The sequence below is a fragment of the Mustela nivalis genome, assembly GCF_964662115.1.
Source record: "Mustela nivalis genome assembly, chromosome: 18".
In the NCBI taxonomy this organism is placed as follows: domain Eukaryota; kingdom Metazoa; phylum Chordata; class Mammalia; order Carnivora; family Mustelidae; genus Mustela; species Mustela nivalis.
In genome coordinates, this window is record NC_139037.1 from 13530508 (window position 1) to 13555943 (window position 25436).

Genomic DNA, 25436 nt, shown 5'->3' on the forward strand with positions numbered 1-25436 from the left:
CCACAAGACCAAGAGTTTGAGAGAAGGATAAGCAGGACACTCGCAGCTGAGTTAGGGAGTGGGGGAGGGACCCTAAAAATTAGGAAAGAAGTTGGTTGGAAGGGTAGAGAGAGGCGAGGGCAATGTCCGGTTCGGAGAGGACGGCACTGCAGAGCAGACAGCGATTAATTGAGCATTATGAGGAGCTAAAGAGAGTTCTACGAAAGACCTGACCCGAGTACAAGATAAAGGAACGCTGATACGTGGCTCAGAGAAGACACGCGGGGGTGGGACCCGCCCCGCTAACCCCAGGTCCCTGAATGAGCCCTCAAAAGAGGATCGAAGCCCGAGAAAGTCAATGGGTCCAAAGGAGGCCCGCACCGGCCGAGCAAGGCCACAGCACAGAAGACACCCGCGCGCGGAGCCTCCTGGACCGAGGCCTCGGGTTGGCCCTCAAGAAGTCGGAGCAGCCCCTGGGGCTCCGGGCCCCTCCTGGGCCAGCCTCTGTCCTCTCTTCTCACCCCCCAAAGCCCAGCACCGGACCTCTGGTACTGACAGAAAGCTTCCGGCCGAGCGCTGCCGGCAGGCATGGGGCAAAAGAAGCAATATGTTCTTAGCGCCGCGAGTGACACTCACCGGCCCGAAACCTCGAATGAAACCAGCAGCTCCGGGGGCGGCGGCAGCAGCGGCAGCAGGAACCGAACATCCAAAATGGCGGCTCCCTCGGCCTCACCACCGCGACTGCAGGCGGAAGGATCCTTTTAGGAAGGAGGAAGTTTTTAACTAACTTCACACAGTATAGCAGAAACTGTGGTCCCTGTCTTCCTCTTCTTGTCGATTCCGTGTTCCCTGGCTGCAACTTCTTGTGCCCCCCCTCTCCTATTATCCAAGAACTCGGACCCCGCCGAGGACTATTTGCCAAGGAGGAGGTGACTGCTCCTCGCAGAGCGACGCAAAGCGTAGCAAGGTACGGGGCGGTCACTGATGACGCGAGACGCTGCTGCCGAGTCACCGCTGCGAAGAGTCTGAGAGAGAAAGATCCGGCTGACCCTGGAAGCCTCCGAATATTGGTTCCGCTTGTGGGGGAGGAGGAGGCTGGGCATACCAGGAAGCGGCGGGGCCACCTGAAGAGGGCGGGGCTACCAAGGTGGCTGAGGAAGCGGGCGAGGCGAGGCAGGTGGCCACTGGGACTTAAGGCACAAATATCCCAAACTATTTCCTGTTGTGTTTGAGTCTTTAGCCTTCTCTCTAGGTTAACTTCGGGAACATACTCCAAGTGGTCTCGGATTCTCTAGATTAGAGAATGATACAGAAAAATGGATTCCAGTTCCAGTACCATCGCTCAACTCCTGCATTGGACAAGTCATTTAAGTGCTTCAGTTTCTTCATATATAAAAACAAAGGATTTGGACTAGTGAGGGTTAAAACCCTTCCAGAGTGGGCTTTCTGACCATGTCTCCAACAACTAATGACCTGAGCCAAAGACAGTCTACCCAGACAGTTCCTGGCTTGATAAATAATTACTAACGCCTGACTCAAATATTTTCCACGTGAACGGTAAAGAGGGTCATGATACCTTGGCCCATTTAAGGGAAAGGTGACCTACCTAAACTAAAGTCCTTCAGGTAGATTGGCAGTAAAGTAGTCCTGAAAATAAATAAAGTACTGTACCTGGCTGGATGCCAAAAAGAACTGTACTAACCAAGGGTGCCTGGGTGGTTCAGTGGGTTAAAGCCTCTGCCTTAGGCTCAGGTCATGTTCCCGCTGTCGTGGGATCCAGCCCCGCATCGCGCTCTCTGCTCAGCGGGGAGTTGGCTTCCTCCTCTCTCTCTGCCTGCCTCTCTGCCTACTTGTGATCTCTGTCAGTCAAATAAATAAATTATATATATATATATATATATATATATATATATATATATATATATATATATATTTTTTTTTTTTTTTTTTTTTTTTTTTAAAGAACTGTACTAACCATACATCTTGAGTTTAGGACCTATTATAGACAGGAGGTTGTGCTTTTTTCCTTAGGCACATTTATTTGGGGATTTCAAAATATTTTCCAAAAATTGAATTGAGGAGGAGCTCCCGGGTGACTCAATGGGTGAAGCCTCTGCCTTCCAATCATGATCCTGGGTTCTTGGGATCCAGCCCTTCCAGGGCTCCCACCTTAGTGGGAAGATTTCATCTTTCTTTGCCTTTCCCTACTGCTCCTGTTTCCTCTCTCTCTTTCAAATAAATAAAATCTTTTTTAAAAAACTGAACTGAGGGGTAGCCTGGGTGGCTCAGTGGGTTAAGCCTCTGCCTTCGGCTTGGGTTGTGATCTCGGGGTCCTGGGATCAAGCCCTACATCGGACTCTCTGCTGGGAGGAAGACTGCTTCCCCTCCTCTCTCTGCCTGTCTCTCTGCCTTCTTGTGATTTCTCTCTGTGTGTCAAATAAATAAAATCTTTAAAAAAAAAAAAAAAAGAGTGAATTGAGGAGGTCAATCTATACAATTTCACTCCTGAACTACTAGGACTTACCAAGTGACTGGAAACAAAGTCCAGGGGCATGATAATAGTAATTAACATTTTTTATTATTAAGTATTGATACCACATTGTTTATAAAAGCATTTTCCTAATTTTCTAATTTGACCTTCCCACCAACCTGCTAAATCAGACTAGACAAGCATAGGTAACTTAGTTTTACAAAAAAGGAGACCGAGGTGCCTGGGTGGCTCAGTCAGGTAAGCAGGTGCCTTTGGCTCAGGTCATGATCCCAGGGGCCTAGGATAGAGCCCCAGGGCTCCTTGCTCAGCAGGGAGCCTGCTTATCCCTCTGTCCTGTGCTTGTGCACACTCTCACTCTCTCTCTCTGACAAATAAATAAAATCTTTTTCAAAAAATGAGACTGAGGCTCACAGAAAGTGTTACTGAAAGACCTCCCAGACCCTCCCACACTGGGATTCTGCTACATGGTGCCACCTTCTGAATTAGAAAAGAGGACACACCCACCCACCCCCACATCCACACTCAAGGTAGAATCAGTCCAAATGGTCTGAGGAACAGAAAGCTTATGGAATTCAGTTGCCTCATACCCCCCAAAGCACTACTATACAGTGCAGCCTTGGATCATGCATTTACTCAGTAGTAGGATAAAACTGGAGAACATGGTGATGTCACTAAAAATATTCCTCTGAAGTATAGTTAGGCATGAATACATTAAGAACAGTTTGGGTGGAGGATACCTGGGTGGCTCAGTTGGTTAAACGTCTGCCTTCGGCTCAGGTCATAATCCCAGGGTCCATTGCATTGAGTTCTGCAACTGGCTCCTTGCTCGGCAGGAAGCCTCCTTCTCCCTCTGTCTGCCGCTCCCCCTACTTGTGTGCTGTCTCTCTCTCTCTCTGACAAATAAATATACAAAATATTTTTTAAAATAAAAATTAAGGGGCGCCTGGGTGGCTCAGTGGGTTAAGCCGCTGCCTTCGGCTCAGGTCATGATCTCAGGGTCCTGGGATTGGGTCCCGCATAGGGCTCTCTGCTCGGCAGGGAGCCTGCTTCCCTATCTCTCTCTCTCTCTCTGGCTGCCTCTCCGTCTACTTGTGATTTCTCTCTGTCAAATTAATAAATAAAATCTTTAAAAAATAAAATCTTTAAAAAATAAAATAAAATAAAAATTTAAAAAACCTTGCAGGTTACAAAGCAGTTAAGGTATTTTGTTTGTAACATCACAAAAATTTGCTTTGAGCTTGAATTTAAGTGTTTAACACTGCAAACCACAAAAGAAAAATTAAACTATCTTCCTAAGAAAGAGGCAGGAACTTTTCTAGTACCATGCCAAGTGGCAGAACATTAAGAGAACATGATAGACAGTATAAAATGTAAACTCCCTCCATGTATCTTCTTACTTATATTTATAATTACCAAACTCCTCCAATGCAACAAAAAATAAAAGCAATTGACCCAGTAGAGAGCATGGTCATCATTATCCTAAGAACTTTGGTTTCTGTGGCTAGCCATTAAAGTTTGGGAAGACTTACTCCCTGTCTAGTCAAGCATAATCCTCAGTTTCAGATAAATTACAGCACATCAATAAAATAGAATGCTATGCTGTCAATAAAACTGAACCTCTAGTTCTATCTTTATTATCATGGTATGACAAATTAGAAAAAACATTACAAAATGGCATTATAATAATATTGTAGAAAGTGTATATGTACACAGAAAAAAGTTGAAGGACAAAACTAAAATGTGAAAATGGTTATCTTTGGATGGTGAGATTAGAGAGGATTTTACTTTATTACATTTTGGTTTTGCAATGAGCATGCTGTACTTTTGGGGGGAAAAAAAGACTTGCTTTTGGAAAAAAAGTTCTTATAAGATAATGCAGTTGTACAGATCCAAATCCTAAAGGAGATCTTTGTTTTTATTTATTTATTTTAAAGTTTTTTAGTTTTTTTAGTAAAACTCTATACCTAATGTGGGTCTGGAACTCAGGACCCTGAGATCAAGAGTCATATGCTCTTCAGACTGGCACCCCAGGGGATTTTTGTTTTTATACAGCAACATCTTGAAAGAATTAGCAAAACCTGTAGGAAGAAAAAACAGCTGGGAGAAAGGATAATTATTTGTATAGTTCTGTTTATTACTAATAACTCATATGTTCAATTTAACAAATAATAACAACAAAAACCAAGGACAAAACCAAAGAGGCACAAAACCAGCCAGGAGTCGGATCATTCGCGTGCCAGTCCTGACTGGGTTACTGACTTCCTGCTGTAAGCAAGGTGTTTCCCCTATCTGGGCCTGTGACTTCAGCAGCCCCACATGTATTGATGACCAGCCTTGTTCCAAAATGGATTCAAAGTGGCTTATTATCCCGAGAGATCAAATGTGTGAAAGCACTTTGAAAAGTACCAAGGATCATTACAATGTAAGTATAAATACTTTTTGTGCCACCAAACAATTCAGCTAAGCCATTTATTGATTGTCCACTACAAGTAACAGTAGTGCATTGTGTCTCACAACTCACAAAAGTGTTTTCATACACACTGATTCATTTGCTCCTCGGGAGCCTGTAAACCATAGAGGCATTATACTATAGGAGTTAAAAATGTTGGTTTCTAGCGCTAGACTGCTTGGGCTTGAAATACCGCCCTCCTTCTCTTTACTGTGTGACCTACAGCAAGTTACTTCGCATCTGTGAAGACTTCTGAACCTCGGTGTCTCCATCTATAAAATGAAGTTAATTACAGCAGTAGCATTGGCATCTTAAAGCTGGTGTCATTATCAAATGAGCTGATACACTTGAACTTAGAACAGGGGTAGGTGTATAGTAAGGGCTCAATAAATATAAGGTCTTTCTAGGAAAAATCTTACCTAAATTTTAGCATAGATCTCAGGGAAGAAACTTGGCAGGGACACTTCTCACTGCTCCGTGTGCATGCTGTCTCAATGCTCACTGTGAAACAAACACTGAGTACCATTTTCACTTTTTTTTTTTTTGTGGAAGTGAAAATCTTCAGATTTCCTTTGGTTAGCGAGAACAGGTACTAATGTAGGTCATTCATAAAAGTGAGGCGGTCTAATGTGACCTTTTGAAAAGTGAGGACTAACTGTATATTTCTTTTAGTCTACATAGCAGTCATTTAATAAATGGACTGCCTGAGTCTCTTCACTACACCATACTGTCCTGGGTGCACAGAATCTGTAAGAGACATTTTTCCTTTTTTCAATTTTTTTAAAAGATTTATATTTCACTATACCATACTGCCCTGGGTACACAGAATCTGTAAGAGACGTTTCTTTTTTTTTTTCTTTAAAGATGTATATTTCTTTCAGAGAGAGAGAGAGTGAGCAAGCACAAGCAAGGGAAGGCACAGAGGAAGAAGCAGACACTCCTGCCGAGAAGGAAGCCTGATGTGGGGCTCAATCCCAGGATCCTGGGATCATGACCTGAGTCAAAGGCAGATGTTTAACCAGCTGACCCACCCAGGCACCCCTGTAAGGGACATTTCAAAAGAGACTGTCATATCTTCCTTAATCTCATTAAGGCAAGCTAGGTTTTTTAAAAAATCCTCTAACACAAAAATGTCAATGATATTATCACTTAGCAGATAAGTCCTAACCCCAAAAGAAGCAGAAAAATGAGAGATCATGGGGCACCAGAACAGTGAAAGAAGTGTCTTGGAAGACATGGCATGTCATTTGCAATCTTTGGTATCCGGGGGGTGAGGTAAGGGGGGATATTCTTTTTTGGGCTTAGATGCAGTGGGGTTCTTAAATGACTCAGTATCAGCAGCTGAAGCCATATGATCTTTACAGCAGTTAGGGAAAGCTCTCCCCGCAGAAATGTGGTGAGCATCCTTCACAAGGAACCCTTCCTGCTTCTCCACGTGCCAGGGACCTCAGCCAAGAAAGGAGAGTGAAGGAGATACAACCCTGTAGGAAATATAGTGACAGTGACGTGAGGCAGCTCTACTCTTTTGAGTCACCCAAATCTATAAATAAGCCTGAAAGTCAGAGAGAAATTAGTCCCTCTGTTGTTTACGTAATGTTTTCACAAAAAGCATTTTTACAATTCTTTTAAGCATGGTCCCTACTCACAATTTATCCTGGCTTGAGAAAAGGGTTTAGGAATTAATTTTTCAGTTGTGACAAAAGAGCTAGAAATGATGTAAAAATTGAAACTCTAAGGGCCAACTCCATATGCTCTTTAACCTCCTACCAAAATCAACAGGAAATCTACTACATGTTCCTTCAAAGTCTATACGATACAAAGCTCAGCCAAGCCAATTCTTTGCTTTAGAGATTTTTTTTTAAAAGGCCATCCACAGTGCCACTCGAGATGTTTTATGTCACAATATTTTCTTTTTTGTAGAATACTTATACTTGGTTTGTAAAGGATTCTATATCTTTCTTTAAAGATTTTATTTATTTATTTGTCAGAGAGAGAGAGAGAGCGCACAAGGAGGCAGAGTGGCAGGCAGAGAGAAGCCGGCTCCCCGCTGAGCAAGTAGCCCAATGCAGGACTTGATCCCAGGACCCTCGGATCATGACCTGAGCTGAAGGTAGCTGCTTAACCATCTGAGCCACCCCAGCGTCCCTAAGTGATTCTGTATTATGTTGGCACTTCTGGAGTGAAAACTCTCACCAGATATGACACTGCAACTAACTGAAACCCCAAACTGAGGAAATAGTGCCATTCTTTTTTTTTTTAAAGATTTTATTTATTTATCAGAGAGAGAGAGGGAGCGAGCACAGGCAGACAGAATGGCAGGCAGAGGCAGAGGGAGAAGCAGGCTCCCTGCCGAGCAAGGAGCCCGATGTGGAACTCGATCCCAGGACGCTGGGATCATGACCTGAGCCGAAGGCAGCTGCTCAACCAACTGAGCCACCCAGGCGTCCCCGTACCATTCTTAATTTAGGGAAGACAAAACTGTGGCCACCAGAGAGGGTTGCACTATCCAGAAACACAGCAGGGCTCTGACTCATTTCCTACTCAAGTACTTTTACTTCCTTAATATGGGCACCATCATTTGCCTACAAGATTCCATGGTAAATTGGTTTTGTTTTCCTTTAAGTGCATAGCCTTATCCTTACGCCTCTAAAATCAGGCAGATCAACAACTTGCTTTTTATTTATTTTTTTGATATTTTACTTATTTGACACACACACACAGAGTGTGTACATGCAGGAAGAGTGACAGGGAGAAGGAGAAGCAGGATCCCACTGAGCAAGGAGCCCAATGCTGGATTTGATCCCAGAACCCCAGGATCATGACCTGAGCGGAAGGCAGACACTTAACTGACTGAGCCACCCAGATACCTACAATTTGCTTTAAAATTAGTCTGAGGAGGGGTACCTGGATGGCTTAGCCAATTGAGCATCTGACATTTTTTTTTTTTTAATGAGCATCTGACTCCTGATCTCAGCTCAGATCTTGATCTCATGGTCTCAGGTTTGATCTCATGGTTGTGGGTTCAAGCCTTTGGGTTGGCTTGAAATAAAATACTTTAATAAAATAAAATTTATTTTATTTTAAATAAAATAAAATTTTAAATAAAATAAAATTAGCCTGGAAAGTCCAAGAAGTGTTGAGACATATACAGCAGCTGATGCAGCAATTTCCTTGTACCCAATTAAGGAAACACCAAAATCCTCCACCAACCTGCTCACACATTCTCGAGGATGATCCAGGACTCAAACAGGTGCCAGAGTGAGGCGCTATACTCCACAGGAGAGGCAGCCCGCTTGCTGTGCAAGTGCCTTGGATTTGGAAGATCCTCCCTCTGACCCCACAGTCTTTGAATTAAAGTGCTTTATACGAGGAGGGGGAAATCCTTCAGTGAAACATTCAAGATCAAACTGATTTTTTTAAAGAGAGAAGTTGGTTCACAGGTATCACTTTGTCACCTGCAAAGGGGGCAATGTAAACTCTCCTGGACACGTAAAATGGGATTCTGAATAAAGATTTCGCATAATCAATCATTGTATTTAGAAATTAATTTGGGGGCTGCACCTGAGCGGCTCAGTCAGTTGAGTGACCCACTCCTGATTTCAGCTCCAGTCATGATCTTAGGGTCCTGAGATAGCGCCTCACATGGGTCAGGCTCCTTGTTCAGCAGGGAATCTGCTTGTCTCTCTCCCTTGGCCCCTCCCTCTGCTCGTGCTCGCTCAAATAAATACATAAATCTTTAATAAAATAAAATAAAATGAAAATTAATTTGGGGGGTGCCAGGGTGGTTCAGTTGGTTAAACGTCAGCTTTCATCTCAGGTCATGATCCCTAGGGGTGGGATAGAGCCCCGTATAGGGCTTGCTGCTTCGTGGGGAGTCTGCTTCTCCCTCTCCCACCTCTGCTCTCTCTCTCTCTAATTTAAATAAATTAATAAATAAATATTCATTTGGAAGTACCTGGGTCTGCTGACCTCGGCTCAGGTTATGATCTCAGAGTCCTAGGATCCAACACTCTTCTGCTTCTCACCCTCCCTCTCCCTCTGCCCCTCCAGCCTTCACACATGTGCACGCACTCTCAAAAAAAAAAAAAAAAAATTAAATCAGTTTGGCTAAATAAAAAAAAAAATCTTTAAAAAATAAAAATGAGGGGGCGCCTGGGTGGCTCAATGGGTTAAAGCCTCTGCCTTCGGCTCAGGTCATGATCTCAGGGTCCTGGGATCGAGCCCCGCATCGGGCTCTCTGCTCAGCAGGGAGCCGGCTTCCTCCTCTCTCTCTGCCTGCCTCTCTGCCTACTTGTGATCTCTGTCTGTCAAATAAATAAATAAAATCCTTAAAAAAATAGAATAAAAATAAAAATGGGAGGCTCCTGGGTGGCTTGGTTGGTTAAGTATCTGACTCTCCATTTCCGCTCAGGTCAGGATCTCAGTTGGGCTCCCCGCTCAAGCAAGAAGCCTGCTTCGCCCTCTCCCTCCACTCCTCCCCGGCCCCACTTAATGAGCATCTGACTCCTGATCTCAGCTCAGATAATAAAATAATAAAATCTTAAAAAAAAAAAGAGAGAGAGAGAGAGAGACAGAGAGAGAGACACACCTGGGTTGCTTAAGCAACTGCCTTAGGCTCAGGTCATGATCCGAGGGTGCTGATAATCGAGTCCCACAACCGGCTCCTTGCTGAGTGGAGCCTGCTTCTCCCTCTCCCTCTGCCTGGTGCCCCCCTGCTTGTGTGCATGCGCTCTCACTCGCTTGCTTTCTCGTGCGCGCGGGTAAATGAATAAAAATCTTAAAAAAAAATAAATCTGGCATTTTACTGTGAACCTAAAACTGCTCTAAAACATAAAGACTATTAAAAGGAAAAACAGGGGTGCCTGTGTGGTTCAGTTGGTTAAGCGTCCAACTCTGATCTCAGCTCAAGACTGAGTTGGAGCCCCCTATTGGGCATGGAGGCTGCTAAGAACAAAAACAAAAACAAAAACAAAAACAGTTGTACAAAATACAAAATAATTACTCTGACCATTTGTTTTCTCAGCCTCTCATTTACCCAGTTTCATAGAGTCACTAATATTTAACTCACTGGAACTTAGCAAATAATAGAAATTGAAAAGGAAACTAACATTTATTAAGCACCTACTAAGTGCTAAAGGGATTTACATAACCATATCTTTTAATTCTCATTACTGTCTCTATTTTATGGGGGAGAAAAAGGAGGTTCACAGCTAGTAGGTGACAGGTCCCAGAAGCACAGGATTCCTCTGATTTCTTGATAGCAGCTCTCATTCTCTTTACGCTTGCATATTCTTTCTTTAAAATACTCATTTTTAGGGACAGATGGGTGGCTCAGTGGTTTAAAGCCTCTGCCTTCGGCTCAGGTCATGATCCCAGAGTCCAGAGATCGAGCCCCGCATCAGGCTCTCTGCTTAGCAGGGAGCCTGCTTCCTCCTCTCTCTCTCTCTGCCTGCCTCTCTGCCTATTTGTGATCTCTCTCTGTCAAATAAATACATAAAATCTTTTAAAAATAATTTTAAAAAATAAAACACTCATTTAAAAAAAAAAGATTTTATTTATTTATATGTTTGTTTGTTTGTTTTAGAGAAGGCAGGGAGGAGCAAAGGGAGAGGGACAAGCTGACTCCATGCCGAGTGCAGAGCCCACCAAAGGGCTTGATCCCATAGTCCTAAGATCAGGACCCTGAGATCACGACCTGAGCCAAAACCAAGACTTTTGACTGACTGACTGAGCAACCCAGGAGGCCCCCCAAATACTCATTTTTTTTAAAAAGATTTTATTTATTTATTTGATAGAGAGAGATCACAAGTAGGCAGAGAGGCAGGCAGAGAGAGAGAGAGAGGGAAGCAGGCTCCCTCCTGAGCAGAGAGCCTGATGCAGGACTCGATCCCAGGACCCCGAGATCATGACCCGAGCCGAAGGCAGCGGCTTAACCCACTGAACCACCCAGGTGCCCCCCAAATACTCATTTTTTAAAAAATATTTTTATTTATTTATTTGACAGACAGAGGTCACAAGTAGGCAGAGAGGCAGGCAAGAGAGATGAGGAAGCAGGCTCCCTGCTGAGCAGAGAGCCTGATGCGGGGCTCGATCCCAGGACCCTGAGATCATGACCTGAGCCGAAGGCAGAGGCTTTAACCCACTGAGCCACCCAGGTGCCCCAAATACTCATTTTTTAAAAAGATTTTATTTATTTATTTGACAGAGAGACAGATCACAAGTAGGCAGAGAGGCAGGCAGAGATGGGGGGTGGGAAGCAGGCTCCCCGCTGAGCAGAGAGCCCGATGCAGGACTCAATCCCAGGACCCTGGGATCATGACCCAATCTGAAGGCAGAGGCTTTAACCCACTGAGCCACCCAGGTGCCCACCAAATACTCATTTTTTAAAAGACACATATTTCTCTAGTTTCTTTGCTCTCTCATGCACATCTGACAAAAGTATCATTTACCGAGGAGTCTTATAGCTAGTAAGTGCAGGGTTTAAAGACACACCGTTCTGCCTCCCTGGGAAAAGTGAGAATTATGAGAGAAATAAGGATCCAGAAGAAATCAAGAGCTTATTGACTGTAATTAATAAAATTCTTTAGGTCAGGAATCTTCATTTAAGATTTATAGAATTTTAAGAGACAGGAATATGTGTATATACAGACAGACACACATACATATTATTACAGAGAACCACAGACTTTAAGAGATGGAAGGATAAAAATAAATAAAAATAAATTTTTAAAAAGAGAGATGGAGGGGCGCCTGCGTGGCTCGGTGGGTTGAGGCCTCTGCCTTCGGCTCAGGTCATGGTCTCGGGGTCCTGGGGTCGAGCCCTGCATCGAGCTTTCCGTTCAGCGGGGGAAAGCTTTCCGCTCTGCTTCCTCCTCTCTCCCTGCCTGCCTCTCTCTGACTACTTGTGATCTCTGTCTATCAAATAAAAAAATAAAATCCTTAAAAAAAAAAAAGAGAGAGATGGAAAGAATTGTAAATGAGAAAACTTCAGACCCACACATGAGTAGCCATAATAAAATGTGCTGAAAAGCTCTGATGCCCAAAAAATTAATTGCCCAATCCAAGACCAAGGAATTATGTGGTCTTTTTCAGCATTTCAAGTCTCTGGTTAAGATCTTCAGATCAACTTTCTCAGAACCATAAGGGTCAATGGATAGGCTTGCCTGAGGTTTTACTTTGGGCAAATCAGGCAACATAAAGTCAACAAAACCAACCCTGGATCTTGATTCTGGCTTTGGAGAAGTTGGGGGGTTGAGTCCTGACCTGTTCATTTCAATAAATATAATTCAAAGTAACAATAATACAGTCTTCCAGAAAGAAATCCCAGACTTAAAGACAGTAGGCTATTATTACTTTCAAGAGGGCAGCATATAATCTGGAGAACTAGACAACTCCCACAGCATGCAAACGGTGGTAGCAGTGACATTTTGTTGGTCCTTGCTTCAAGGGCAATCCGGACTAGTTTTTTTTCAAACTGGACTTTTTAAAAAAGAACACTTTTAAAAAATATATGCCATGATGATCCAGTGTGGTAATGGTTTAAAAACCTGTGTGTGTGTGTGTGTGTGTGTGTGTGTGTGTGTGTGTGTGTGTGTGTTAAAGACCTCTCAGAGATCTATATACACTTTGAAAACTGTTAGCTACTATAAAGGAACCCACTGTACTCCTAGTCAATCACTAATAACCGTCTCTCACCTATGGAGGAATAGTTTTTTTTTCTTAAGTGGGGCACATGGAGTCCTATGTGGGGCTTGAACTCACAACCCCAAGATCAAGACCTGAGCTGAGATCAAGGGTCAGATGCTTACCTAACTGAGCCACCCAAGCACCCCAAGGAATAGTCTTATAACAACTGGAAAACTTCAACAGATATTAAGCAATTCCAGTTTCTACCAGCATTCCCTATACTTACTAGGAACCAGTGAAGGAAACAAATCATTCTTCTTATAGGAGTCACTCTGAAAGAAAAAAGAACATTGGGATATGATTGGTTGGAGTTCCAAACACACAATTTTTCATAGTAAGCCTTCAGTAAATATTTCATATAATTAACTTAAGTTAACTTAATCACAGTCAAGCTTCCTTTCTGTGAAAGGGAATTTTTTTTAATGCCTTCTGGAAATTAGCTTTAGGAGTGACTATGAGTTTTGCTTCTTTTGCCACGTGTGGTCTCAAATAAGAATTGGGAAATCTTTTATCTTTAAGCCTGGAGATGCTACTTGTGACAGATGATTCAGTTTAATAAAGCCAGAGGACCCTTTTTTCAATAAATAAGTGGTGAGGAGAAAAGGACAAGCAGGAAGAAGGGAGTGTTAGGATGAAAAGATTTTAAAGATATATTGGCAAATACAGTGTGTAGATCTTTTTGGATCCTTCTGGATCTTTATTTCAACAAAAAGCTGCAAAAATATATTTCTGAGAATAAATAAAATATAATGTATATTGAGTATTAAGGATTTATTAAGGAATTAATATTAAGGAATTATTTTAATTGTATTGGGCATCATAATGGCATTGTTTTATATTGTAAAAACAAAGGGTATGTGTTAGAAATATATACTGAATATATACTGAATTATTTATGGGTGAAATTATATGACGTCTGAGATTTGCTTTAAATTCCTTCTTCCCCACACACAAAAAAAAGTGTCAGGAGGAGAGAGATAGAAGAAATAAAAGAAGCAGAATGTTGACAACTGTTAAAATTGATGGGTACCTGGAAGTTCATTATATTATTCTAATTTTCTATATGTTTAAAATTTCCATAATAAAGTTTTCTTTTTCATTTTTATTTTTCTTCTTTAAGGTTTTAGTTTCACTCCATTTAGTCAACATGGGAAGTGTTATATTAGTCTCAGGTGTACAATACAGCAATTCAACAATTTCATACAATACCTGGTGATCATCACAACAAGTGCGCTCCTTAATCCCCCTCACCTATTTCACGCACCCCATTTCACCTCCCCTCTGGCAAGCATCAGTTTGTTCTCTATAGTTAAGACTCTTTCTTGGTTTGTCTCTCTGTCTCTCTTCTTTTTCCTTCTGCTGTTTTTTCTTAAATTCCACGTATGAGTGAAATTATATGGTATTTGTCTTTCTCTGAATGACTTATAACAGCATTATTTACAATAGCCAAGATACGGAAGCAGCCCAAGTGCCCATCAAAAGATAAACAAGATGTGGCATATATACACAATGGAATATTATTCAGACATAAAGGGAATGAAATCCTGCCATTTGCAATGACATAGACAGAGCTAGAGATTATAATTCTTTTTTATTTTAAATCAGAGTACTTGCATTCCAAGACTGGAAGCTGAGCAGTACACAAGGTGTGGTTCAGACAAAAATTTCAACGAGGAAGATCAGAGCTAAATTATGTCTGAAATATAAAATCTTTAAAAAAGAGTTCCATGGGGTCAGAAATGCCTAGCAAGGTAAAAAGAATATAAACAATTTCTCTTGACTTCATACTGAAGGAACAGAGAATAAAGAATATTAATGTCAATGGCTCCTGAACTTCTTTTTATTTGATTTTTCTAGATTTATACATACAAAGTTCTGAGATTTTTATACTATTTTCAATAAGAGAGTAAACTGTTTTCACCACATATAAATTAAATATTAAAACATGAGTCTAGGGATGCCTGGGTGGCTCAGTTGGTTAAGCAGCTGCCTTCGGCTCAGGTCATGATCCCAGCGTCCTGGGATCGAGTCCCACATCGGGCTCCTTCCTCTGCGGGGAGCCTGCTTCTCCCTTTGACTCTGCCTGCCACTCTGTCTGCCTGTGCTTGTTGTCTCTCTCTCTGACAAATAAATAAATAAAATCTTAAAAAAAAAACATGAGTCTAAATCACTGTACATTAAAGACTTTCATATTTGTCCAGCTCATAAAAATGTTCCTGCATCCATATTGTGGTATTATCAAGAGGATGATAAAAGACCGTCGGCCTATGTCTCATGAGTTTAGCATAAAAACACATCAAATGTCACCTAAATGACTGTAAATATGCCCCCTGGCCTTAAAAACTTCACAAGGGTTATTGTACCATTCAAAAAGCCGATGTAGAAATATATTCTACCACTACTGGTACTAGCATTCCAGATTCAGTTTCCCATTACTGTACTGACCTGTCTTTCAGGAGGAAGGTGTGAGAAACAAGGGGCCGGGGATCTCATAGGAAAGGGCCCCAGTGCAGATACTGGCGATGCCTTGAGAGGATCACTGGTTTTTGCTAAAGTTCCACCAGTTCTGCCAAGGGCACCTTTCCTGACATCCTCAGTGAATCCAATACTGACCAGGTCTGTCGGGGCTTCCTCCTGAGGCAAGAAGGTAAGAATCACATTGGGTTCTCAGTTTATCACACATTTGTTTATTGCAATACCTACCGTCTGCCAAACATTCTTGGAAACACAGGCGAAGAAGTGGTGAGCAAAGAGACATAGTTCCTACCCCCATGCAGTTTAGACTCTAGTATAAGTCAATGACTGTTAAAGCAGGCTTCAAGCCTCTGGCCCACAAGCTGCTTCTTTCTCTCTTTCAATGACTACGTTTTGAGGGTCGGACCCTGTGGTACCTCAGTGATTAAGAGCTACACATAAATATGCATAGATAGATCGACAAGAAGGTTCACCAAGCTTTAGCGGTGGCAAAGTCTGGATTTATTCCCTCATTTGATAGAATCCATTGACCACTTAACGTAAAGTCTGCACAGGGCTAGGGATACTACAGTAAACAAAACAGACAGATGTCCCTGTCCATATACAACTGATATTCCAGGGGACAAAACATATAAACAAGATCACTAAGTGAATGGTACAGTATGTTGGAGATAAGAGCGATAGAGAAAAAAAAAACATAAAGCAGAAAAGAGGGAAGAGGTGGACATTTCAGAGAAGGTAGCTGGGAAGGGACTCAGAGAAAAAAATTAAAAAAAAAAGTGCAGACCTGAAGGAAGTAAGCAAGGGACAGGGCAGATAGCTAGAGAACGCAGAGTACCGGAAGTACAAAGGTCCTGAGGTGGGAATCAGCATGTGTGTTTGAAGAAGCAGGAAGAGGCCCGTGTGGCTGAGGCAGAGTAAACAGAGGGGAGAACAGAGAGAATGAGGGCAGAGAGAAGAGATGAGAGTGCCTATGGGCGGCCTCCTTGGTCCGAGGAAAGCTGCTGCCTGTTACTGGAAGTGAAATAAAAAGCCAGTGGAATGGGGCCTTTAAGTGGCTCCGTTGGTTAAGTGTCTGACTTCAGCTCTGGTCATGATCTTAGGGTCCTCGGATTGAGCCCCACCCCAAGTCCCGGTCAGCAGGAAGTCTGCTTCTTCTTCTCCCTCAGCAATTCAAAGGCATTACAGGGATATCCCTCTTGCCCTAAAACACTCCATGGCTACCTTCTGGAAGCTTAAACCACCCTCAGTGATGATGACAAAAAGCAAAACTTGATTGCATTGGTTATATGCCATGCATTGCATTTAACTTCCTTATTCATATTAGCTCATTTAATAATCTCAATGAACTTATGAGATTTGGTAATAATTATTAACTATGATCATCCCCCCCTTTTATTTTTCAAGATTTATTTATTTGACAGAAAGACACAGCGAGAGAGGGAACACAGCAAGGGGAGTGGGAGAGGGAGAAGCAGGCTTCCTGCTGAGCAAGGAGCCTGATGTGGGTCTCCATGTGGGTCTCGATGGGGGGCTTAATGAGGGGCTCAGTGCAGAGCTTGACCCCAGGACCCCAGTATCATGACTTGAGTAGAAGGCAGACGCTTAAGGACTGAGCCACCAAGGCGCCCCAATCATCTCCCTTCTTAAAGTTCAGAGGACTGAGTCTTTGGAAGGGTAAGCCCTTTGCCCAAAGTCTCACAGTTAATAAATGGTGAATCTAGGATCTGAATATAGGCCATTTCACTACTGAACTCATACTCTTAACCAACACCAAAAGAGGGTGCTTTATACTCTAGGATCTTGCAGCCCTTAATCCAAGAGTCCTTTACTAAAATGCAAACTATCTCTGGGGGGATAAAATCGAGATCTTAAGAACAAAAATGTTTAACACATTTCTGTGTGTGTGTGTGTGTGTGTGTGTGTGTGTGTATTTTTAAAAGATTTTATTTATTTATTTGACAGAGAGAGAGATCACAAGTTGACAAAGAGGCCAGCAGAGAGAGAGGGGGAAGCAGGCTCCCTGCTGAGCAGAGAGCCTGATGTGGGGCTCCATCCCAGAACCCTGAGATCATGACTTGAGCCGAAGGCAGACTCTTAACCCACTGAGCCACCCAGGTGCCCCGTGTTTTGTTTTTATTTGTTTTTTACACAAGTACATTCTAAAGATATCTTCATCTTCATTTTCTACTCCAGTGTTACCAGTTTATAAGGGACATGTGACAGCAAAAGTCGAGCTCTGTTAGGAAAAGTATGTGGGCAAAGAAAAGGTGCAAATGTCACCTGCTTTACATTCCTGCCAGGGTTACTCTGAAAGCCACATTCCTAAGCAGGAAAAAAAAAAAAAAAATCTTGTGGTGCACAATAAAAACCTCAGCTGTAAGTCAAGTCTCCCTTTCTGAAAGTACTCACCATAATGGCTGCCTGGATTTATATGACACATTATAGTTCTTAGCAATTTCTATCAGCTGTTGTTCTACTAGAACTTGGGGTATAATGTTCACATTTAATTTACACATGAGCTACAAGATAAAGAACACAACAGACTTGGTCACACACATATCTACAAATTTGGAAACAAAAATAGTTTAGTTTATGTAATATGGCAGACCTCTCCTGGGATGAAAGAGCCTCAGACCAAGTAAAATAAGAGGAAGAAAATAAACATAATAAAAAATACTTTGACTCAAGAATTCCGACTTTATACTTATTTGAATTTAGAGGTGATACAACACACTCAGCAAGCAGCACAGCAGGGCACCATCCAATCAGAATGGACATGCTGGGGCACCTGGGTGGCTCAGTGGGTTAAGCCTCTGCCTTTGGCTCAGGTCATGATCCCAGGGCTCTCTGCTCAGCGGGAAGCCTGCTTCCCTCTCTCTCTCTCTCTCTCTCTCTCTCTCTCTGCCTGCCTCTCTGCCCGCTTGTGATCTCTCTGTCAAATAAATAAATAAAATCTTAAAAAAAAATTGGACACGCTAGAGGCTGAGAGCGTTTGCCAGCATTAAACAACACTGCAGCCAGATCTCTGTGTCTCAGCTGAATGTCAGTGCTGAATTTTACGTGTGTGGTCCTGATGGAAGATGTCCAAAAGCTGAAGCTTCTAAGTTTATTAACTTCCTTCATATCACTAGGCCAGTTTCATTTAGGAAAATCTATGCCTTCTTCATAAAGGAACCATCTCAGTTGGCTTGAGGCTAGTTTTTTGATAAGCATCTGAGTTCCCTAATCTAAAATGCTCTGCCTCCAATGCAAAACGTATTTCTAAACATCTTGCAGTCTGCAGAAAATTAAGTTTTTCCTAGATTTCTTGACATAGAAAAATGTGTCTCTGTAAGAGTACTACCTGAGAGCTGACAGTTCCAATCTCGTTGGTTCAACACAGCTGGCCATATTCTTGGCTGTACTTGGCACGTGGCTGATTAGATACCTGGAGCAAACCATCAGCAAGAAAGAAATAAAGGCAAAACTCATCAAGTTATGGCAAATTTGCTTGAGATGAAGAACCACCAAAAGAGCAAAAATCACTTTCATATTACCTCATGGGAATTATATTCTTTTTTTTTTTTTAAGATTTTATTTATTTATTTGACAGACAAAAATCACAAGTAGGCAGAGAGTCAGGTAGAGAGAGAGGAGGAAGCAGGCTCCCCGCTGAGCAAAGAGCCCGATGTGGGGCTCGATCCCAGGACCCTGGGATCATGACCTGAGCCGAAGGCAGAGGCTTTAACCCACTGAGCCACCCAGGCGCCCCTGGAATTATATTCTTTTAGCATCAAAACAGCAGCAACAGCAACATTTAACAAGTGCTTTGCTTTGTTTTTAAATATCTGATAAACGTTAAACTTAGAAACTCTAATTGTAAACACCTTATAAATTAGGATTCCTGTTCTCCACACAAAAGAAATCCAATTTCAAATTTTGCTTTATTTTTTTTAGGTGAGGTTTATTTATTTGTATCTATTATTGCCATTAAAAGAAAACCATTCTTTCACTCAAAGACTAGCAGGAGAAAAAACTTTTATCGTTGTCCTTTAGGAGAAAAGAGGATTCCTCGAACTAATCCCACAATTCCAAACAAGAAGCACTAGTGATGCCCTTACCTACAGTCGTAGCACAGGCAGTGAAAACTTTTAGACTTAATATTTTCTTTAAAAAAAAAAAGATTTTATTTATTTATTTGACAGAGAGATCACAAGTAGACAGAGAGGAGAAGGGGTGGTGGGGGAGGGAAGCAGACACCCTACTGTGCAGAGAGTTTGATGCTGGGCTCAATCCCAGCACCCTGGGATCATAATGTGAGCCAAAGGCAGAGGCTTAACCCACTGAGCCACCCAGGAACCCCTACACTTACTATTTTCAACTCAGGTACCTCTGACTGGAGGGCGGGGCTGTCCAGATTAGTGCAGACACAGATTCAGTGAGACCAGAATCCAGTTCCCTAAGAAAATCACAAAGTTAGGCAACACAGGGTTTTATGTTTCTCCCCCCACCCCCGCCCCTGCTTCAAAGGTAGCCCATGGAGGTGCCTGGGTGGCTCAGCTGGTTAAGCATCTGTCTTCAACTCAGGTCATAATCTCTGAAGGGATCTGGGATTAGGCTTCTTCTTCTGCCCCTCCTCCCTGTTCCTGCACCCTCTCTGTAATAAATAAATAAATAGATAAATAAAATATTTTTAAAAAATGTAGGGGAGCCTGGGTGGCTCAGTTGGTTAAGCATCTGCCTTTGGCACAGGTCATGGTCCCAGGGTTCTGGGATTGGGCCCCTCATCAGGCTCTTTGTTCAAGAGGGAGCCTGCTTCTCCCTCTGCCTGCCACTCCCCCTGCTTGTGCCCACTCTCTCTCTGACAAATAAATAAATAAAATCTTTAATAAATAAATAAATAAAAGGTAGCCCATGGACAATGTTCAAAATATGTCAAATAATTCCTCTTAACTGAAATTAGAATACATACTTATACGTACATATAGGTATATGTAACTATACACACACACACACACACACACACACACACACACACACAATGTGTTTATACAACACAGATAAATACAGAAATACATATACAGACTGAAAGAAATACACCAAAATTCTTAGCTCCAGACTCGGTGATTATGGATTCTTTTTTTTTGTCTATATTTTCCCACTTTTCTACAAGTTCAGGGGGAAAACGACAACCATATGATTCTAAAAACAGCTCTTTGGACTGACCTAGTCTCTTCAAACAGCATTACTTCTTCCTATAAAAATTAGAGACAAAGTCCTTTGGCAGAGTATCAACAAGTTGAAGCCCACCCTCTTCCTCACTATGGGGCAGGGATGTTCTCTCATTCCCTTGAGCCTAAAAGAATGGTTCAGATTCCATAGGTCTTACTTTGTGGCTTGGATCAAGCTAAACCAAGCCAGCAGCAGATCAGAATATAGTTCCCGGATCTCCATGGCCTCCATGAGGTAGTCTTCTCGGATAATGTCTTCCACTAAGATCTGAGCTCATTCACCCTTCCCAGCAGCCAGATAGTCAGCAATGTCTTTCCTTGCTTTCTTGCTTTCTTTTGGTAGCAGCAGGAAGCACATGTACAGAAAAATGCATGTGCAGGGGCGCCTGGGTGGCTCAGTGGGTTAAGCCGCTGCCTTCGGCTCAGGTCATGATCGCAGGGTCCTGGGATCGAGTCCCGCATCAGGCTCTCTGCTCAGCAGGGAGCATGCTTCCCCCTCTCTCTCTTCCTGCCTCTCTGCCTACTTGTGATCTCTGTCTGTCAAATAAATAAAATCTTAAAAAAAAAAAAAGAAAAATGCATGTACAAAGTGGAGTTCGTTGAATATAAAAAGGCAGGTTATATGATAGGGTGAAACAGTGTTTTAATAAAAACAATAAAAAATATACACTATATATGCATATATAAAGTTATCAGTGTTTTGCACTAGGTCAGTGGTTCTCAAGGGGTTATCGCCAGATCAGTAACACCAGCATCACCTGGGAACCTGTTAGGGCTGCAGATTCTTGGGGCCCACCCCAGAAATACTGAGTCAGAAACTCTGGAAGGGAGTCCAGCAATTTGTGTTTGAACAAGCTCTCTAATTCTGACACCTGTTGAAGGCCTACAGCTCTACAGGGTGCTTTGATGAGTGGTCTTTGTTTTACCCTTTCAGCTTGTCTTGCTTTTCTAAAATGTCCCGCAGTGAACAATTATTATTTTTGTAATAAAAAGATTATTTAAAGATTTTATTTATTTGAGAGAGAGGGCAAGAGTGGGGATAGGGGCAAAGGGACAAGCAGATTCTGCACTGAGCGCAGAGTCCTAGGTGGGGCTCAATCCCAGGACCCTGAGATCATGACCTTAGCTAAAGAAAGACGCTTAACTGACTGAACCGCCCAGACACCCCCATAATAAAAAGGTTATTTAAAAAGAGGACGCATGAAGTGTTTTGCATTTAAAAAAAACTGTCCTCAGGATACCTGGGAGGCTCAGTCGGTTGGGCGTCTGCCTTCAGCTCAAGTCATGATCCAGGGTCCTGGGATCGAGCCCCACATCAGGTTCCTTGCTGAACGGGGAGCTTACTTCTCCCTCTGCCTGCTGTTCCCCCTGCTGTGCTCTCTCTCTGAAAAATAAATGAATAAACTTTTTAAAAAAATTACACACAAAAAATAATAAACTGTCCTCAGGGACACCTGGCTGGGTCAGTTGGTGGATCATGCAACTCCTGATCTCAGGTTTGTGGGTTCAAGCCCCATGTTGGGTGTAAAGATTACTTAAAAATTGAATCTTAAAAAAAAAATAAGAAACTGTTTTCATATATACAGTTCCATTTGACCCCTGCAACACTTGTGCATTTGTGTGAGGCTCAAATTGCTATTTGCATTTTACAGCTGAGAAAACTGAGATACTGAGAGGTTAAATGGCTTGCCAGGGGTCACATGCTTAGGAGTGACTGAATTAGAACACGGCCCAATCTTCAAACTGCAAGATCCTGTGCTTTTTCACCACAGTATGACAGTAAAATGAACAAGCTGAGTCATGCTGGGGAGGTAACAAATGGAACCTGTCCCAGGTCAATCCACTGAGATAAGTCTTACCACCTTGTTTTATCAACTGATGACTGAGCCTGGGGAAACAGGCATTTCACAAATCAGGAAAACCTGAGCCTCCTAACTATGTAACCCATCTGTTCACCGAACCATGCTCACCTTCTAATCAGGAACAGAGCTACTCTGGTCATTGCAAGCAAATCTTGACATGAGACTACTTTGAATCTGAAATAAACACAAAGCTCAGGGCTTGAAAGTCTGCTTAGCCATGTCCAAAGTAGGAAACTATTCTCTGCTTTAGATGTCACAGGGAAAAGAAATTACAGTAGAACTGGACTTGTTTCAGTTAAATACTGAATTGTTGTTACATCACTACTAATATTGGCAAACACTTATTGTGTGCCCAGGTTATAGTTTGTGTTTAAAATAGAACCCTGGAGGGCGCCTGGGTGGCTCAGTGGGTTAAAGCCTCTGCCTTCCACTCAGGTCATGATCCCAGGGTCCTGGGTTTGAGCCCAGGATTGGGCTCTCTGCTCAGCAGGGAGCCTGCTTCCCCTCTCTTTCTCTGCCTCTCTGCTTACTTGTGACCTCTCTGTCAAATAAATAAATAAAATCTTAAAAAAAAAAAGGAAAGAAAAAATAGAACCTTGGAGTGATAGAAAGCCAAGATAACTGTCTCCCTTTAAAGAGTACTAAGTTTAGGTAAGACAGGGCTAATTTGCTTTATTTACCTCAAATCACTCCAGCACTCCAAGTTTACACATCATTTGTAAAAAAAAAAAAAAAAAAAAAAGGATATAATTTATTTGAATAATTATATGTGTCACTGAATTGCCAGGATCAAATAAGAGGACATATGGGCATGCAGTTGAAAATTCACAAGTTCTGTGTATACCACCAATATCATCATCATGGTTCACGGTAACAATGATGGGTACCACTGGGCTTGCCTAAATTTTCTTTGTTTAAGGTATTTTTTCTTAGGCCCCTATTTGTCTCAAGAATGCCCAAAAATCAATCTGGAAGTTTAAGGAATAGCTGCCTCTCCACCAACAGATGACAGTAATTCAATAGTAAATAGTGCTATTTGAGGGGCACTCAGAAAATTGCATGCACAAGCAAAACTTGTTTTACCTGAACCTTCCTCATAATCAGAGATCATCGTTTGTTTTTTTTTTTTTTTTGCAGTTTTTTGAGGTTCATGTGACCCATTGAAATGAGGAAAGAACAAGAGGCAACAGAAAATAAGTTGGATTCAAAGAAAGAAGACGACACTTGTCAGCTACTACCCCAGCTCATGGGTCTAACACTACTTGAGCTGTCACCTGACAGAAGAAATAGCTTTTTTCTTTCTTTTTTGGTGTGTTAAAAAAACATAAGGAAGCCCTTCCAGAATAATTCCCCCTTCAGCTCAAACTTAATAGCACCTGCACATTTGAAACGGCTTGACTAGATAAAGTTTTCTACTTTGATGAAGAAGAGTCCAGGATTCTGGACATTGTTTTTCATTTGAAATCTTTGGAAACTTTTTTCTTAAATTAAACTTATTTTGCGATCATCATAGATTGACGCGCAGTTTGTGAGTAGTAATAAAGATCCAGAGTACCCTTTACTTAGTTTCATGCAGGGATTACATCTTGCAAAACTAAAATACTGGTACCGATACCATCAAGATACAGAACAGTCTTTGCAAAGTTTTAAGTGATTTGATCACTATAATCATCATTCCCACAAGTCAGCCACATTCCTGTGAATTCCAGAATTGCTAAGTAACATCTCAGGAGATCTATGGGGTGTGGGAGGGCAGTGCTCAGTGATGAGAAGCAGCTTGTTGTGCTGTCTGAACTGTTCACTCACTTTTCCTTTTTTCCAGGAGTTTCAGGCTACTGACAACCAGTAGAAAGTTGACCTGAAGGGCGATTGCCTTGGAAGATGTTCATGTTCAGAGATGAACATGATTCCACCACAAGGCACAGCAGCTCACAAATCACCTTGCCGAGCCAGTTTCACAGAGGAAGAGTTATCAGTGTTATGGGGCATTAATTTTTCCACATCTACTTTATTCATTCAGTAGGCTCCTGTAAGGAATTCCTGTCTGCTGAGCAACAGTCTAAATGTACGCCTTCTCTGTGGCCCAACTCCCCAGATAGGACTCTTACAATTCAAGTAAGGGTTAGGTTTCCTTTGGTTTATTTCAATTGTCAGTGTTCTGACTGCAAATTTTCAGAGTTGTGCAGGAAGTTTCTGATAAAAATGAAAGCCTTTGGCAAGTGTCTGAGGAAGCAAACAGCAGATCAAGATTCCCTTCCCCAAAGGATGTATTAGTCACTTACAGAGAAATTCCAAGACCTTCTTGTAAATAAAATATTAATGAATTTGAAAGGGAAATCCCCATTGGAATCTGGAGAGGGTATATAACATTAAAAGCATGTGGAAATAAGGACACAGCATTGTTCAGAGAAGTAGACAAAACAGAAGCTTGAAAATGGCACATTTCTACATTTGGGCATCTAGAAAAGCTTTTGAAAAATCATCTAATACTAGGCACCAACACATGTCTTGGGGAAGCTAAATCTGCCAAGTATTTCTAGAACTTCAACCTACACTTGAGATTGTTGTTTCTGCCATCGGAATTCAAAGATAAAGTTCTTCCCTACAATGACACATTTACATGCTGAGCAATACAAGCGAAGAGACTGACAGTATGAAAAAAAAAACAACACCTATTTCTCTTGTTATGACACACATAGTTTCCCAAATTACCAGCTCTTCTCTCTGGTTTGATCCTGTAACATTGAAAAAGAGTTGGGGTAGTTGTCTGAATAGCCCCTGCCTGTACGACAGGTGTAGAAAAATCACCAACGAGGAACTAGGCAACACAGAGAGCTGGTCTGAAACTTGTGCCTGTTTAGGGAGAAGAAGAACCAGCCCAGCAGGGTTTTGTGGTCATTGTTGTTTTCCTCTCAACAGAGTAGCTAAAAATCTCCCATCACACAAATTCATTCTACACACATCAAAGGAATTCAGTGGGAATCCAAGGAAAGAGCAGAGGTAGACAAAACAGATTGACTTGCAACTTTTCAGTTCCCAAATGTCTCAAATACCTTTACAAATCTGCTTTTATGGAGCAGGGAAATTTTTTTTAATGAAAATAAAAACCCCAACAAATCTCCTTTCACTACATCAGTTCGTAAAACTCTGTGCAAATTAAACAAACAAATTTGGTGTAAGAAAATAAAGGACTTTCAGATGACAGAGACTGAAAACAGGTAACAAATAGGCAAAACCACGTAAGAGTAGAAATGAGGAAATGGGAGCAAAAAAATCATCAT

The 25436-nt window shown here is 42.0% G+C and overlaps 1 protein-coding gene and 1 pseudogene across 2 annotated transcripts in view; both read right to left on the bottom strand.

The window, feature by feature from the left end:
* The window catches only part of AP1G1 (adaptor related protein complex 1 subunit gamma 1), a gene marked incomplete at its 5' end in the record, with an annotated part of 80139 nt that extends 79088 nt beyond the window's left edge, over positions 1 to 1051 (bottom strand). The window contains one exon of the mRNA XM_082712330.1: positions 616 to 1051. The remainder of the gene's footprint in view (positions 1 to 615) is intronic.
* Positions 612 to 20779, bottom strand: LOC309853947 (IST1 homolog; annotated as a pseudogene). The gene is made up of 9 exons: positions 20452 to 20779; positions 19435 to 19521; positions 18427 to 18510; positions 17493 to 17602; positions 15051 to 15239; positions 12832 to 12877; positions 4460 to 4548; positions 1085 to 1270; positions 612 to 737 (listed from the first exon to the last, which is right to left on the bottom strand). The product of its transcript is annotated as an IST1 homolog (transcript).
* Between the last annotated feature and the right edge of the window lie 4657 nt (positions 20780 to 25436).